Source organism: Protopterus annectens, chromosome 3.part0, assembly GCF_019279795.1.
Source record: "Protopterus annectens isolate FY-2018-M chromosome 3.part0, PAN1.0, whole genome shotgun sequence".
Lineage (NCBI taxonomy): Eukaryota > Metazoa > Chordata > Ceratodontiformes > Protopteridae > Protopterus > Protopterus annectens.
In genome coordinates, this window is record NC_056731.1 from 105,605,755 (window position 1) to 105,620,055 (window position 14,301).

Sequence of the window (14,301 nt, forward strand, 5' to 3'; positions counted from 1 at the left end):
ACAACTTAGTGTGCCTACAATCATAATTACTTAAAAAGAGAGAGTGAGAGATGGCCAGACGGAGGATTTTTTTCTCCATTTATATGTGGTACAGTGGAAATTCGGTGCTGTGTCTTTTAGTCACCCGTCTAGTGAGCACAATATTTTTAATGGTCGCATAGCAGTAGTAATACTGTTGTAAATGGACAAATAGGAATACTGCAGAATGCAGTCTTGTTAATAAGTAATTTCTGCTGTGCTGAGTACAGAAAGACAGCTGTAGTGTTGCATTTTAAGACAAGAGCAGCGTAATATTGCGTTGCATACATGATAGATACTGCTCAGTGGACAGTAAGACAGGGAATACTGAACTGCAAATACCCCCTAAAGCTGTAGTGCAAGACAGAAAATACCGGCCTGGGGACAATTAGTAAGCAGCACTGCATAGCTTTGTTGGTTAGTTGGCTCAGAGTGCTGCTGCTCCAAAATGCATCCCCTTCGGACACGACCAGGAGCATACAAGGCAAAAAATAAATAAAATGAGTGCATGGACATCACGATCCATAACACCACAGCGGAATATAATATAAAGTAGAAAAAAATAATCTAATCCTTAATCATCGCAAACTCATGGCGGGTTACAACAAAAATGAAAGCTTGTGTATTTGTGTGTAAAAAGTGTTAAATGAGATCATATTTTCCAGTTCTTTTTTATGCATTTGATTGTATATGTTTTAATTTTAAGAAATGTGACACGAATAATTTATATATCTTCTTATTTCTTTATCTTCAGAAGCCTCCTAGTTTTTTCCTTGTGCCACCTTTTTTAAATGTCTCTAGAAAAAAATGGTTTTAACATCCTTGCATATTCTGTGCATAGTTTTATTTGTTAATTTCCTTTTAAATATGCTGCTCCAAACCTTTCAGTTTTATTCTATGTAAGCAGCAATAACATTTGTTTATAAACAGATGATAAGAATTTTACGATGACATCTGAAAGATAATGGCTAGTATAACTTATTTTATATTTGAGTGAACTTCATTGCGACATAGGTAGTTCGAGTCAGCAGAAACTGTACAATATTATTGTCACAGAAAGTTTTTACTGAAACATTATTTTGTAACTGGCATATTGGTGGAAAGGTGGGAGGGGATAACATGGGAAAGAGATTCGGGAGAAGCAAACATATCCAGGTTAAGGCAAACATCTCAAACACCGTCATATATTCTGTTTTATTACAGTAAGGCATAAACTAAATGCAGCTGAGCTACAACTTAAAATATCTGTGGTGTGACTTTAAAAGCATCGCTTGTATTATTATTATTATTATTATTATTATTATTTTCAGTTCTATTAATGCAATTTTTAGGGTCATACCACGAAGTAAAGTGCATATTGTTAGCAGTGTTACAAGAGGCAAATGGTGAACATGTTACATCAAGTTCTTTGAGGGTGAAGCTATTAAATTCCAGTGGCTTCCCTACACAGAAAGTCGGCGTTTCAAAGTGGAACCGATTACAGTACGTGCGTGTGTGTGTGTGTGTGTGCGCGCGTTTGTGTTTCTTTTGTTTTGTTTTGTTTCCTGGAGATGTAGCAATATGATTGGCTTAATAGGATGATTTAAATACAAATGATTTATGATCACAATTTCATTATACTGAGTTATATAAGCAAATCATGGCAACATGGTGTGTGTGTATATATATGTGTGTGTGTGTATATATATATATATATATATATATATATATATATATATATATATATATATGGGATCTACTTCAGTAGTTCAGTATATATATATATATATATATATATATATATATATATATATATATATATATATATATATATACACACATATACACACACACATATTTTTTGAGGGAGGATTACTAACATTACAAGACACATATACTGTTTAAAACAATGATATATGCTCTTTTGGGTTAGGATGTGATCGCTGGTTAAAATTATTCTGCTGTTCTTAAAGTCATTCATTGGCAGTTCTGGAGAATCAAAGAATGGCTGCCCAAGATACAATATTCTGGTTTAGATAACTAATGCATGAACACCTGAATTTTGTAGGCAAGCATTGCCTATTCTGGGTAATGAAAAATGGTGGAAAGTGTTGCCAAAAAAACTTCAGTTGGAAGAACTGATAGCTTTATGGATGTAAGTAATAGCCACCTTTTGTTAGGCTCTGATAGATGAATGCATATCCTTCAGGAGGTAATTGCTTTTTATACTAAGCAATAGGACATCCTCTCAGGTTCATAGGTTTATACTGGGCTAGTGACCATCAGGGTCTTCACCTAGCTGTCCAACCCAACTCAGTTTTGTCCTTGAGTTCCTTGGATGCTTATATGGTGGGGTATGCTAGTTAACAGGTAACTAAGGGTTATGTGTGTTTAAGGGGGGGGGTGTGTGTGTTAATTGGGTATTAATTTACTCTGTCCATCATGGACATTTGTGCCAGACAGGGGGTATATTTGTGATTTCCCATCCAATGATCAAGGTTTCTTTTGAATATGGTCAGGGATGAACTCTGCTTCACATAGTTGGGGATCTCATTCAATAGCACAGGATCCTTTGAGACACATATCGGCCTCTCCAGCATGTCCGTTTATGTTGCAGGTAAAGTTCAGGTCCCTGGATCTTGACTAAGCAATCATCTCTAGCATATGTCACTGGCTGTGTACGTTTAGGTATCTTTAGTGGAGAAAGGGTTTGGCTTAGTTGCACATTAGTAAAGCTCTATGCATGTAAGTAAATAAATACATAAATAAACAAAGGTGGTGTGGACCACTACATTTTGTGTGATTGATTAAATTATGTTTGTAAACAAGGCCATTATTTTGCAATACTTCTAAGCTTGTGTGGGGGGAACAAAACTGTGTAGCGCATATGATGAACATTTAAATAAATTATTCACTGCTTCAAATGGTTTCTTGAAGACTGTTCAAGTGTTGATTTGTAGTACTGTTGTAGATGGAAAACAGTATGTGAAGAAGTTAAGGACAAGTATGATTTGGAGATGACTACTTAAATAGATAAGCGTGGTTCTAGAAGCCTAACAATCCACTGTGGTTTTAGGGAGTGGAATAATGTAGATCCGTCTAGAACAATATTAGTCTGTTGAGTGCAAATCACATTCATAATCCCTGAATGTTTTGAACGTTCTTTAGACAGCTATTAAAATTTTCCAACAGAAACCTTCATTTATGGTCAAAACTCATTAAACTTCAATTTTTGTAGGGGCACTGCATTCCTCCATCCATACTTTCTAACAAATAAAACTTCAAGGACATTGCATATCAGAGAAATGAGAGCAGCAATGGTTACAGTAAATTTTAAGGGGAAGGGTTGCTTCATCTCTGATTTTGGCAAATCAGTCCTTTCATCAGTGACTTAACTGCTTTTCGTAAAACTTCTCAGAGATGACTTCTCTGAATTGTTTGACTCCCATCAGTAGTAGCATACTGAACTGAGCTATTAAAAAGGATTCCTATAGGGCTATCAGTTAATAAACTGCACTTCTACAGTTAGTTGAGGTAAAATTCCCCAAGCTTTAGTTGACCGCAGGAAAAAACATTGAGAGGAGAATGATGAACTGCCTTCAGCCTTAGGGCTGATGAGTGTTCATGGCATTGAATTTGATCTTTTACTATTACATAGCAACTTTTTAACTGAGGAAGTGAATTATTTGGGATGTTCTATGGGTGGGACAGAACAACTCATTCAAGTAAAAATAATACCTGTGGTAAAAGTTGCCACGTAGAAGGACTGTATTCTTAAAAAAATGTATTAAGTACTTCTGTTAATTATTTTTCTGTACAAATTAATACTGATTAATAATTTCATCTGGTTAAGTGTATCTGCTACTAATCTGGAACATTCTACCTCTAATAATTGCATAGTCTAATAAAATATCAGAGTATTAAAATATGGTTACAATGTTATTGAGTTAAGAGAAAGATTTTTCTTAGTTGTTTAAGTGAAGTAAAAGGTCACTTGCAAATAAAACAATCTGTCTAATATTCAAAGGATTTTGATACTAAATACAGTTTTATTGGGAGAACATATAGAGAATACCTTTCAATGTGTTCCTATGCAGGAATAAGTTTTTGGAGTTTTTCCTGAAAACATTACTAGGGCTCAGTGATTATAAAATATGAAAAACCCTGTAACCAACAAACACCAGAAACAACTTGAAATAAAGAATATTGTTTTTAAGAAAAGAGAGCAATAAAAATGTATATTAAACAGTTACATTATACTCATGTTAACTCAGATTACTCATTAACAGTGCATGAGTACAGTATAGTTTCTAGTTTTTTAAATACTTTTTTCACTTAAATCTGTCTTATTGTGGGTAGTACAGAGCCTGTAGACAATCTTGATCAGGTGGTTTTCCTTTTAGTGTCTTTTTGAGAATTTCACTTCTTTTTTAGGTATAGGTGTGGTTAGCTTCATGTGACCTACTAAGAGCAAAGAGAAGTTAAGCATAACAACATTTCATTTCATTATCTGATTTGTAAGGTGAATTTTAAAATATCACATGGTAAAGTTGATATCTTGCATAGTCTCAGACGTCCTGGGTGAGTGAAGAACTGAACCATATATTTTAATTTAAAGGTAAATACTTTGCAGGTTTCGGTTCCTAATGGGCTTCTACTTCAGGCAGCCATAGCAGAGTGCAGAAGCTTTCCCTTTTTAGATTGTCACTCGTCATTTGTTAACCTCAGTAATTAAGGGTTCAGCATGTATTGCTGTATCATTGTGTTATGTTAATAAGGAGCTAAGCCACCTCCATTCATTTTCAGTGCATTAGTTTTCTCATTCTTCTGTCCTGTGCTCTACTGACTGTGAAGACCTCTAAGCAGAAGCATAAGGGTTTAACAGTGTGGAAAGGTTTGGTACCTGCAAATGAATTGTCATATAGAAATTAAAAGTGTTGTCTAGACTTTAGTCTTACCGTTCCACAATTTTGGCAATTCTTGCTGTACTAGGAGATGGAGACAGAATGAGAGGACAGAGACTCGATAAGCATATTAATAAAGTAGTGATGCCTGGTAACACACATGCGTGTGCCTGTTTACTATTTTGTCAGCCCTGTTACAGACTTTGTGGAAGGGACAAACCTCTTAAAATATCCCTGTTTTGGAGGAATGTCCCTATTTTCATGCCTGGTTTACCCCTGCACATGATGCACCTTTTGTGGAGGTATGTCCCCATTTTGAGGCTAGATTTACACCTTCACCCATTTTTTCTGAATCACCTCTCAATTTATGTGATTTTTGAAGCTGTGTAGTGCAAAGAAAACCACAATATATGACCAATATATTAGTGGCATGAATAACTTAAAGAATAAGGGCACACATTTTATATCTCTCCTTTTCGGAAGCAAAAATAAATGACCTTGTGTGGTAGAGTTTTGCAATACAGTTCATTACAGTCTGCACATTTTACACTGTCTCATTAACAATGTCTTATATTTCTCCACTATTTTGGTCACTTTGTTTTTAAGTGCATTTCTGAGTAGTATCCCACAATCCTACTGGCAGATGGAAGAGTTATTTGCTATCTGGTATTCAAATTTTATGAAAATGAGAAGTCTCGATTTTTGTCTGGATGTTCCTACTTTTCAAGGCACTTTGCTCCTGTGTCAGTGTCTGCCAGTTTTGAGGTGTGGGAAGGGGAATAATTCATAAATGCTGGCTTAAATTTTGGAGCTGTCTGAACCTCATCAATTATTTTTGTGCATACACAAGAATAATAAAGTAACATGCTTTGGAGATAAAAATCTATTATTGGATGAGTTGAGTGGTGATAAAATATATTTCAATATAGTACTATTATAAGCATATATTATATAAAAGCATTTATGTCAGCCTATGTTATGGTTACATCTGGGGAGTAAGTTTACAACAATAGTTTACTTAAAGTCTGAATATGAATCTGCTGAATTACTAATGATCCAGTCTCTACTCTCTTACCTGCTAGTACTGGAAGAATACTGACTCAATAGCTACTCTTGCAGGAAAGGTATGAGCCAGACTAGATTTTTAGGGAAACCTTGTTTTATACAGTCTATAATTCCTACAGAGCTGTATGTGGTTTCCTTAAGTAAACTCCATCTGGTCTAGCTTGTTTTACATATTTATAAACACTGCAACCTCATATAGTGCTGTCTATGCTATTAACATTCTAACAATAAACATTCTTAGTTGTGATAAAAAAAAACCACACAGTTATCAGGCTTACATAAAGAAGGTATATTCAGTGCCTCAGCACTGCCAGTGTCATTACTAAGTATAAGCTAGCTCTCCATGTATACCTTGTTATGACTAAACAGATTGAATAAAGCTATTTAAGAAGGGAAACAGCTCAGAGGGTGCAACTACAATTCAGTTAATTGCTTCCAAGGATGAATATTTATACCCCTTGTCAGGAAATTGGACTGGAACTCCCATGTTAAACCCGATAGGAAGAAGACCAACAAAAATGTGGTCTGAAGTGGCTGTTAAGCTTCCCAATGGAAAGTGATTCAATTCTGCAAGTGATTGCCAAAATACTTTTTTTTTTTGGACAGATATGGCTAATCACCATTTGCTTTAATTTGGCTCTTCTTGAGAAGTATAGCACACAACATGGCAAACAGCATCTGCAAAATATTTTTTAAACTTATTAATCAATAATCTGTTATACTGGTGTCACTAACATTACTTTTCAAAGTCAAATAGCTACAATTTGGTCTATCTGCCAACAGTAAATAATAAAATTGAAATACTATTTAAAAGTCAGATAGCTACAATTTTGCCTATCTGCCAGTTGTGAGGCATAAAACTTTAACAGAGAGATGAGCTTTAAAGCATCATTGTTGACTCTGCAGTCACTGCAACATGCTGTCTAACTTCTTGTAATGGTACACAGTCATCAAAGTTGTGTACAACTGCAACCACCTATGTGCAGAGGGATGGCTCAATGAATATGATGCAGGAGACCCAGGTTTGATTAGAGGATGCAGTCCCTGAGGATATGGCCAAGAGATGGGGAATAAGCAGTATTTTGTTAGCTTGTTTATCTCATGGGAAGGGAAAGGGACTTTTTGAAGTGCTATGACCCACTGAAGAGACAGAAGGGTTTAGCCCTAATACAAACAGTGGAAAGTGCACCAGCGCTTTGTCTGCAGACTTAGATCCACGTTGATGTCATTACATGTTGAGCATGAGGTGTTACAAAGGTTATGTCATAAAATAAAAAAAAACACGCCTACCTGCCACAGGATGGCCATTCACCTCGGCCCAACTCTAGACCCAGATGGCAGTTAAAGTGGGCCAGCCAATGAGGGAATAAACTGTTCAAATGATGAAGAGGGTCTTAATGATCAAGGATAGGGAGAGCCAAAAAAAGTTTAGTTATGAAACATTGCCTATTTTCCACTCTGGGAGACATATGAAGAAAAGCAAAATCACTGACAAAATCTGAGACATTCAAAGAAAAGCAAAATTATTGACAAAATTATAAACAAGTCCAGTCAAAAATCAATAATCTGAAAACCAATTTTCCTAAACATTTATGCAATGAAAATACACAAAATATAATAAAATGTATTTCTTCTGGAAGGCAATGCCCCATCTCCAGTCCCTCCAATCAGAGCACTACATGACACATATCCCATAACCATAACCCTAAATATAACTCTAACTTTGCTGCTAAAGCTAACCTTAGCTGTAACAGCACACAGACCCAAAATGTCAGTCCTAATATAAACTTAACTCCAAAATATACCCCGAAAGTCATATAGTTTTATAGTAACTAAATGTGACATTGTATTTAATTGTATAACATTCACATTAATTGGATTCTCATTCACTGAAACTTTTGCATAAATTCATTGTCAAAAGGGCCTGGTCAAACTACTCTCAGGTATACTGGCTGTAAAAGGGTACCTTTTATTTCCATGAGCTCTACATAGTTATTTAACATACAGAAGCTAGCAGAAATCATCTCTTTAACCTAAAACAATGCAGGAAACCCAGGTTTAATTAAAGGGTGCAGTCTGTGAGGACATGGTCATAAGACTGGGGTTAAGCAGTGTTTTGTTAGTTTGGAGCGAAGAGGGCTTTTTGAAGAGGTTTGACCCACAGAAGATACAGCAGGCTTTAGCCTAATGTAACTAGCCTTGAAAGCACAACACTATATTGTAGCGTCCATTTCATTCCTTTCTTTTAAATGAAGGTGGTAAAATGTGGACTAACTTAAACCATTGCAGGAAGAACACAAGCAGAAACAATGTGGCCTATCTGGCAGAGTATTTTTTTCACTAGCTGGTTGTTGAGAGCTTCTGAAGGGGCTTGCCCATTACTACTAGAAAGAGCAAACTGACAGCAAAAGTTCAGATGTTTCTTAATTCCACAGTGGTCAAGCCGCCAGAATGAGATGGGATACGACAGGAAGTGGAGAAATGTGCACATCCTCCCAAAAGTGAATGAATTATTACTTACCAGCTTGTCCTTCATAGTAATCAATACAATGCTTAAGAATAATTGGTTTTGTGGTTAGTATTGAAATTCTAGTACAGGAGATGCTTCACTGAGCAAACAAGTACCTGTAACTACAAACCTGAGCGATGATGAACAGTGGTGGTGCCACAACTGGGAACTAGTTTAAGGTACATCTACTTCACAAAAAGCACAATACCAGTTTGTCAGTAGCAAATGGTACAAATCTAGGAAAGGCTTCTGAACAAATGAAGATCTAAAAAATCTGAAACATTGACTCACATTCATGTAAGATCTATTAAGCTCAGGATGCATAATTGCCGCTCTTTACGTAGGTAAACAGAAAACAAATAAAACATATATTTTGACCTATGTATAGTTTCAGTGCTGAAACTGTTACATCACAGCTTGTGCTAATAAAATATTTCTTCTGAATCAAAAGCTAAATAAGATTGTTGGTATTACACCCTGATATAAAATGATCTCATTTTAGCTATCTGAAGAGATATCAAATGCCATTCTTTCTGTAGTCAGCTTTGTCAAATATTTTATTGTGACAATTACTATATAATGTACTAGTAAACAGTCAAAGAAAAGTAAAAAGTTAATTTTGTAAAATTCTGAAGTCAAGATTTCTGAGAGGAAATTACAATAGAATAGTTAGAAGAAATTGTACATAGAAACAGCTTAAACAAGTTTGCATATTGTTAACATTACACTTTTTTTACCATGTTGCAACTTAAATGGTAGACAGACAACTTAAATTTTTAGCTACAAGGTGGCTCAAAAGATATATACTGTTTTAACTTAAACTAGATGCTGAAATTTAAATTACTATTCCCAATATCTCATAACTATTCATCTGAAGATGTGCAGGTTCCTGGGAGTCTGTACTGTTTTGCAAGTCCAAGCTTGATGAGATGAATTAAAAGGAAGTTGCCTTTTTCCAGTGTTAAATAATGGCCGTGTCCATGTCTGTATCAGACCCACTAGTTATCATTGTTAGAGTACAGTATGAAGGTAATCCACCATTCACATCCGTGTTTTTCATTCGTTAACCAGGAAAGTTTGCTCTAAGTGACAAGGAAGTACCAGAATGGTTATATAACATGTTCACAGCTGTATATTATGCATATGAAGGCTAAATGACTCAAACCCGAGTTCAGAATGAATGTCATTGACATTTCATAGATATAAAAAGTCTCAGTTATACTGACACACCTCATCTTTCAGTCAAGAAGTATATTTCTGGCAGTCCACAATTGATATTGTTTTTGCATACTTATAAAGGAGGATTCTCTGCTCCTGAAAAATACATCAATTACCTATCATTATTCTGTTTTCTCCCAAAGACACTATTAAAGGAATTATGTGTGTGGTTGAAAAGAGAATAAGGAGGCAGGGGAATTAAGACCTTAAACTCAAGAATAAACATGATAAAACAGTGTCTTATAGGACATGTTTTGACATCTGAACATGTGTATGTATTCATGAACTGGTTAAAATTTTATATAAGGGGGTGAAGTGATGATCGGTGAGGACATGTATGGCTGATATAATCAGAATATAGAAAGGGATTTGGCAGAGAGTCCTCTGAGTTCATTGCTACATGGGTGTTACATGATTATTATATCTAGATGATGCATGTGTGAGGGTGAAGGGTGTGTAAGGTACAAAATAGGCTATTGTGTTGTATTTGGAGTATGATAGAGGAAAAGTGAAGATTACCAGGGCTAAGGCAGAAGCAATGCATCATGAAGTAGTATTTGTTATCCATATTTACTAATATTCATTAATGCAATGTGCACAGTGTCAAAATGGAGGTCTGATTGTAGTGAAGCTTTTTCTTCTTCTTTACATGGATAAGGAAATAAAAAAAAAAAACAAGCAGGATTTTTTTTTATCTCAGAAGTCATTTATATCCTGGTTCATTAAAACTGGTAAAAAAAGAGAGAAAATGAAGAGGATTGGTGTAGGTGAGGAAGGGTTTGAAAAACAGAAAATATGGAAGACAAAATGGGATTTAGTAAAGAAAAAGTGACAAAGGTATGATTTGTTTTTGATAGAGCCTTAAGAAGAACTGTCAGGAATAAAAAAGAAAATTGTATTCTGTATTCCTGATTCATTTGAATGCAAGCACATATATTTGGGTTTGTTATTCTTTTGTATTGTGTTTAATTAATAAAATACCAACATTGGTAGTAAATGCCACAAGACCATTAACATCCACCAAGACCACCATCATTGTGACAGACAGGATACTAACAAAATGTTAATCCAAAGGATGGTGCTTCTGGAGTTCATTACCCACTCATGCTGCATTACACTGTCAATAATGGAACATAGATTCATACTAGGCTAACTGTCCATGTGAGCCATTTTAAGCCTAGCTAATTATCCCCAGTGAGATTCAAACCCTGTACCTTGTGTTTGTAAGGCAAACACCTTAACCATTAGGCCACCCTCCCAACATGAATCCAGGCAGCCAGTATGAGGATGAAACCCCCACCATCTGCTCTTTCCAATATCAAAGGGAAGTAGAAAATCAGCTGAGCCACTGTCAGTTTTGGTATTCTGTTTCATAAGCAATATAATGCTGGATTATATGATTATTTCTGTTTAAATGAAACATCACATAAGAAGAGGTTGCCACTGTTCTATAGTCAAAGTATATAGTGGTACAAAATGCTCAGCTGAAAATGAACACAATAAAAGCTTTAGTGGCAACATCTGATAGAGAGGACCTACTGGTTAAAATTGCGTACATACTTCAAGACTCCAATAACTAAAATAACCAAAATACTTTTCGTGTATCTGTTTATCTGTCAGACTGTCCTTTTGTCTGTTATAGTAAAGCCTCAAACATTTCTTAAGAAATCATTATTGAATTGCCCGCGAAGTTTTTAAAACATCTTTTAACAGATATGAACATTTCTTTGGGGCTTTTTGGTCCCCCATTGGACCTCATTTATACTGCCCCAGTCCATAGTACCCTGTATCTACACCAGATCTTTTAGCATCCCTTTACCTCCCAGACTTGCGCTGACATTGTTGGGACAGTGTGGATCTTAAGGGCATCTTGAGGCATAGCTGTTTGTGTTTCTGTCCTGCTTTTTTTTTTTTTTTTTTGTTTTGTTTTTTTAATTTATTCCATGTTTCATAACATGTTCTATAGCAGACAAAAAGGTTATGATGGGGGGAAAAGTTGCTCCTAGGATTTGAAATGCTTTGCCACAAAATGTACAAAAGAGTGATCGTCTTCCAGAATTTTGCAAACTGCAAAAATCTCAACTTGTTGACAGATGCAAATACAGCTGCCTTAGGAATCCCAGTTAAGCCACTTCTGAAAATACTCCACTCCTTATGTAAATAACCTTACAGGACTGGTTGTGGCTTTGCCATTTGTTTCAACTCAGGAACTCATTTCGTGATGGCGGATACAATTTTCAAAATCTGTAAATATCTGTTTTACAACAGGATATATAGGGGGATAACTTCATCACCATATCTTCAATCATCATTATTTGTCTTTTTGCTATATTTCTCATTGACTGTTTCTTATTGCTCAAATTCATTAGGCAATTTATATTTGTTCACAGTAAAAGAAATGTTGAGCTAATAACTATGTATGTAATCTATCTAGTTCACTACTTTGCATTTATATTTTTTGTTCTTGTTTAAGTAGACACTGTTTTACACTTGCTGTTTGCCAGTTGGCATGGGTCATAACTGAAACTGGTCCAGTGTTTAGGACCAGTTGATTTACCCAGGTAACAAAGGAAAGAAACAAATAGAGAGCAAGAAAGAAAGAGAACAGGAAACGTTTAATCTCTATTATTCTACCAATGGGAAGTAAGCAAAAGCTGGCGGGGAGGAGGAGGTAAAAGGACTAGAATATGTATAACAGATAAGAGTAGGTGTTGCTGTTATCAGCTCAGAATGTGAACAATCAAATAACGTTATGAAGAACAGTCTGAAAATGGTTAGAACTAGTACAGAAACTATTGAATTTAGCTGCTAAATGGAACATATTTGAGTAATACAAGGTACTGCTGACAGTCATCTGGCTATTAATTCCTATGTGCGTTTTCAATGAACACTAAACACCATCGCCCTTTTCTGTTTCTCTTCTAGCTTTGTGAAAAGCAAGCTGTCTGTGATAACAGCATGGAAATCCTACAAAGGAACAGTTTGAACCTTCCACGGATTTCAAGGGGAGATAGATGTTTTCATTCTCGCTTCAACAAGGTAAGAATTTTATGCTGTTTACTGTCAGTCGTGATAAAGAGTTTCAGTGATTCAGAAATGTAAAGTCTCAGGATTGTTACTCTAAACCAGTATTTAACAAAAAGTGAGGCCAGCCTCCATGAGGATGCCTCAGCAATTCTGAATGTTTAATCCTTAAACCATCAAGTGACAGCTAAAGCTGATGTGACGTCAGAGTAAATGCACTATAACAGACAACAAATGCATTTATCTGCTTGCAAATCAGTAATAGAAGAAGAAGAATGTATTAAGCAAAACTTTGGTTGTTTCAAGCATGGTCATTAGTGGATAGGGGTTACATCTGCCACTTTAGAGTGGAGCATATGCATTTTTTTATATGTGGCAGCCGAAATTACTTTCTGACATTTAAGAGAAGTTCAGGAACATTCCTGTGGTTTCAAACAGACTCACTGTGATGGAATCTGAGAGCCAGTGTTCTGAAGCCTGTAACCTTGTTGCTTTGCATTTATCCTCAGGTAAAATGTATTCAGAAGCTTTCCAGTGGGCTTTACAAGTATCAGCCATATCTTCAGTTTGTGCAGCAAATCTTCCCCAAAGAGGAGACCAAAGTCAAGCATTTAATCTACAAAACCAATCATCTTGCTCATATTGTGGCCACAATGGTATGCAATTTTTATTCTGTATATATGGAGTTGAGCTTTGAGCATATTATAAAGAGTACTTGATAAATAAAATGACCATCCATGTAATACAAAATGTGGCAAACACCACATCATAGGTTCATAGGTATATACTAGGCTAATTGCCACCAGGGCCTTTATAAGCATAGCTTTGCAATCCAACCCAATTATGTCCCTAGGTTTCCTGGGTGTTTATTAGGAAAAGGTGTGTTAGTTTGGGCATTACTGTCTGCCTCTATCAGAAACATGGGGGCTACACTCAGGGTGAATTTCTTATTTCAAATCCATTGATCAAGAATACTGTTAAACAGGTTTAGGGATGGGTTATGCTTTACATGTATGTGGAGCCTTTTCCAGAGCATGGGGAGGCTGTGAGAAACATATTTGTCTCACCAACATGTCTTAGTAATGTCACAAACAAAATTTAAATTTTTGGATCTGGTGGTTCTGATGCTATTCATTATGTGGATGTGCAAAATGTCCATCACGGCTGAATATGAGGATGCCTTGTATGCCAGGCATAGATCACCTCTCAGCAACCTGTAGGAGACAGAATGTAGAGATTAGGCTTTAAGGCAAGCCATACAAGATAATGAGTTTATACCTTGGATTCTCCTGGTAAGGAACCTTTGTAGATGTTACAACTGTTGCATATGTCTGGACAGGTAAATGTTAAAGGGGGTATTACACATAATGATTTCCTTGAACCTGGATGCCATGCCCTTATTTATAAGCTTAGCGACATAGAATGATTTTCTTACTACCTTGGCCACATGTTGGTCAAAGGCCAGATTACTGTCTATATTTGTAAGATGCTTGTGTCATGGAGGCAGTCTATGACAGTTGATAATTTAGAGTCCTCTGTGAACTTGGTCAGCTAAAGGCCCCTGACATTAGCCTTTACCTGCAA

General features: G+C 35.9%; 1 long non-coding RNA gene across 1 annotated transcript; it reads left to right on the forward strand.

Annotated features, from left to right (window-relative positions):
- Positions 1–1,277: 1,277 nt before the first annotated feature.
- LOC122797249 lies at positions 1,278–13,367 on the forward strand. Its single transcript, XR_006364039.1, has 3 exons — positions 1,278–1,500; positions 12,619–12,732; positions 13,227–13,367. It is a non-coding gene; the product is annotated as an uncharacterized LOC122797249 (long non-coding RNA).
- The last annotated feature ends 934 nt before the right edge of the window (positions 13,368–14,301 follow it).